Consider the following 3,669-nt stretch of genomic DNA (forward strand, 5'->3'; position numbering starts at 1 on the left):
AATTTAATTGAAAACAAAAGAAACCAACAAGCCTAATTTAATCCTAACAAATCACTTGACACAATGGCAATTAACAAATAAATTTAAAAGTCCAATTGGCCAAATAAAAGCACATGGCTGTGAGTGATGTTTCAAAGGTCCAAATTCAAAATTCTATTTTCATTTAACCACCAAATGCGTTGTCTTTTGTCCCATGTGCACCAATTCTCAAAAGAAATTAAAATATACTTAAACATCCAATTGAAAACCATTCCTTAGTCTTCTCCATGCAGCAAAATTCGAAATCCACACTACTAGACCACAAAAATTCACGTGAACTACCAAGCTAATAGCAAAAAGTGCTTCAAAAACCAACACTAATGGAAAGATACTTTGGATGCTTCAACCAATGTGCCATGTAGGCAAGTAAAATGAAAATCAAACACAAAACATTCCCTTCCTAATGGTGATTCTCAGCAGCAATGCAAAGAAAAAGGCAAGACCAAAAAGGAAACATTCCTTGAGTCAAAACAAGCATCTTTTATGTTGGTCTAAAAGTGGTAAAAATTAAATGAAGCAATTTCCTCTCTCCTACAAACACCAAACGGTTTTCTTTCAAGAATTATGCATCCAAAACCTTTCTTCCACTCTTCAATACAGAGAATAACTTCAAGAAACCAAAGTTAAAGTTGCAAATGAACATAAGAACAATTAACACAAACTTTTACTCATCAACCCAACTTCAACACTACCATTTCTTCAAGTTTCTTTGCAAAAACGAAAATAATACTTAAGCCATCACTCCAGCTCTGTCCAGCCACCATAACAACACAAAAATCTGGTCTCATCCTTGCTTCAAACATCAAAACCGAAAATCAAGAAGAAAGAGCCCAAACTACAACACNCACACATCAAGTTAAGCTCTTTTCAACCCAAAACTCACATGGAACTCCATTTTTATCATCCAACCAAATAAAATGCAAAGAAAAACGTGAGTAACAGCAGCAAAGGGAGAGGAAAACGAAATATAAAGTTACTCAAACCCAACATCCACCATGGAAATGCAAAGACAGGCACAAAAGCTCAAGCTCCAAGCATCAAAAACAAGCAAATGGAAGTGGAAATGAATTGTTTCTCACCACCAACAAGCTAAGATAACCAAGAGTGAGTTAAGAAACAAAGAAAATCTGCATCTTGTTCATTGAAATGGCTCAAAACCAAAATCACCAAGACAAGCTCCTTCAAGGCATGTTCATACAAGAAACCCTAAGAGAGAAAAGCTCTAAAACCAAAAGTATGAAGTGTTTGTAATGAGAGCCTAAGTGTGTCTCGGCAATTCTCCTCCAAATACTTAGAGTTACCTTCCAAATGGGGTCCACAATCAATTAAAAACCCTAACCTAAAAGGCACATGTCCTACATATGGGTTTTTTACAAAATTTCCCCTAAAAGGGTCCAAAACACCTAATTCTAATTAAGGACTTATAGGAATCAAAATTACAACTTTAATAAGAATCTAAATGACTAAATGTTGAACCTTTGAATGTGCCACGCCATATCCTAATGCTCCAGATGATGTTTCCACAACTTCCCTGCAACCAAAAATGCGCTTAATCAGCTCAAAAAATCCAAATTAGCACAATTACGAATTTCCGACCAAATTAAGCAGAATTCGGAAAACGGGGAAATAACAGACAATTAAACACAATTCCCTGGTTTATTTAAGTGCAACAAACTAAGTGTAGTTCAAGGAATTACGACTCATTAGATAGCAAGCTAGTAATTAGTATTAGGCTCTTTTCGCCGAGGGATCGGGTTAAGGGTAGGCTAAGAAAGTTGCATGACAATTAATTAATCAAGCTAATAATTCAAGAGGAGTAAATAAGAGAGAACGGATAAGATGAAATTGTAAACCGCCAACAACTCCTTTAATCCATTGTTTTCTTCTCGTCAATTGAATCAATCTCTTTTGAATGTTTATATTTTATTCACACATCCCATTAATTAATTTTTATTTTCTAGTCTTACGATTTTAATTCACGCGAACGATAAGGCATTTCGAGTCTCTTTAAAACGATACTTGGACTTACCATTTATTATTACTTGATACGATTTAGTACGCTTGCCAATCCGTTAACATGAGGCAACCGAAAAGCAAATGCATTTTTGTGATATGAGTAGCCATATCAATTCCTTTAAGCTATCCTTCAACCGTATAGTCCCATACCTATGCTTTTGCTTTTCGGTGGCCTAACCCATAAGAACTCCATAGTTAAGCGTGCTTAACATGGAGTAATTTGGGATGGGTGACCTTTTGGGAAGTTGTCCCGGAAAGTGTGCGAGTGAGGACAAAGCACACTGGAAAGCCTCGTGGTGATGTGTGGGGGCAGTCAACAGTCTGTGTAAGTTGTCGGGGCGTTACAAATGGTATCAGAGCCTAGCATCTCCCAGTACGGTGTGGTTTGAGGACGAACTAAACGGAAGCAGGTGGGCATGTGACACCCGGGCATTAACGAAGGCGGGGAGTGATCATCGGTGCAAGAGGCATGGTGCAGAGGGCACGAACAAGGAGCGGCTCCTGGCAGGCTTCCAGTGGAAGGGGTACATGGACGAATCGAACATACACCGGAATGAGAAGGATCTAGAGACTGTATAGGTATGGGACTATACGGTTGAAGGATAACTTAAAGGAATTGATATGGCTACTCATATCACCAAAATGCATTTGCTTTTCGGTAGCCTAACCCATAAGAACTCCATAGTTAAGCGTGCTTAACCTAGAGTAATTGTCAAAAAGTGTGCGAGTGAGGACAAAGCACACTAGAAAGCCTCGTGGTGATGTGTGGGGGCAGTCAACAGTCCCTGTAAGTTGTCGGGGCGTTACAATATGCATCCTGGTATTCAATATACAATGGAATATGGAACTCGGCGCTAAACATTCTTAATTCCCATTGCAGCGCTACCGATGCTTTCTTCAACTGAGGTAATCTTGAGAGCAATATGGATTCAGGATCATCGTCTTCTACTTCCAGACGAGCCTCAGGTTAAGCCATTGCTTGTTTATCTGGTCGGTAGACCTGCAAGTCACATTTACAGAAGTTAGGAATTATTTAATTATAACTTAAAGGTTTAAGATAATAAAAATAAGAATACAATATCGTTGGTGGGCCAAAATATGGAACGATCAAGGTCTTAGGCCAAGCTATAAATGTGCCTAAGTGATAGCATTTATCCTTGATGCCAGATCCAAATCCGTGAGCTTTGGGAGATGATGGTAACAACAGCGGAACAAAAACAGAGGAAGAAGAGGTGTGTAGCTATGGCTTGCGGTGATGAGATGCATAATGGATGAAGTTAATCGATGGTGAAGCAAATCTAGCTCAGACGGCCTTCTCCATTGGAAGGAAGCTAGAGGGGAAGAGGTGGAAATATGGAAAGTGACTTTCAGAAGGAGACAAGGCTGGAATATGCATCAGCTTATCAAATCTCTCAATTTCCAAAAGTATCATACAAGGCTGCCATTGGGGGTTTTATAAGTGAACCCCTTGGCCGTGAGCATGGATTCTCTTATCCGTGAAGTGTGGATCAACTGCCATGTATCATCCCATGTGTAACAGGTGATGGCCTTCTAGAAAGGCTTATTTACAATGTGATAAAACAAAGAAACACATGATCTGGTGCTGATGAGAAA

The sequence above is a fragment of the Vigna radiata genome, chromosome 7 (assembly GCF_000741045.1).
Source record: "Vigna radiata var. radiata cultivar VC1973A chromosome 7, Vradiata_ver6, whole genome shotgun sequence".
NCBI classification, from domain to species: domain Eukaryota; kingdom Viridiplantae; phylum Streptophyta; class Magnoliopsida; order Fabales; family Fabaceae; genus Vigna; species Vigna radiata.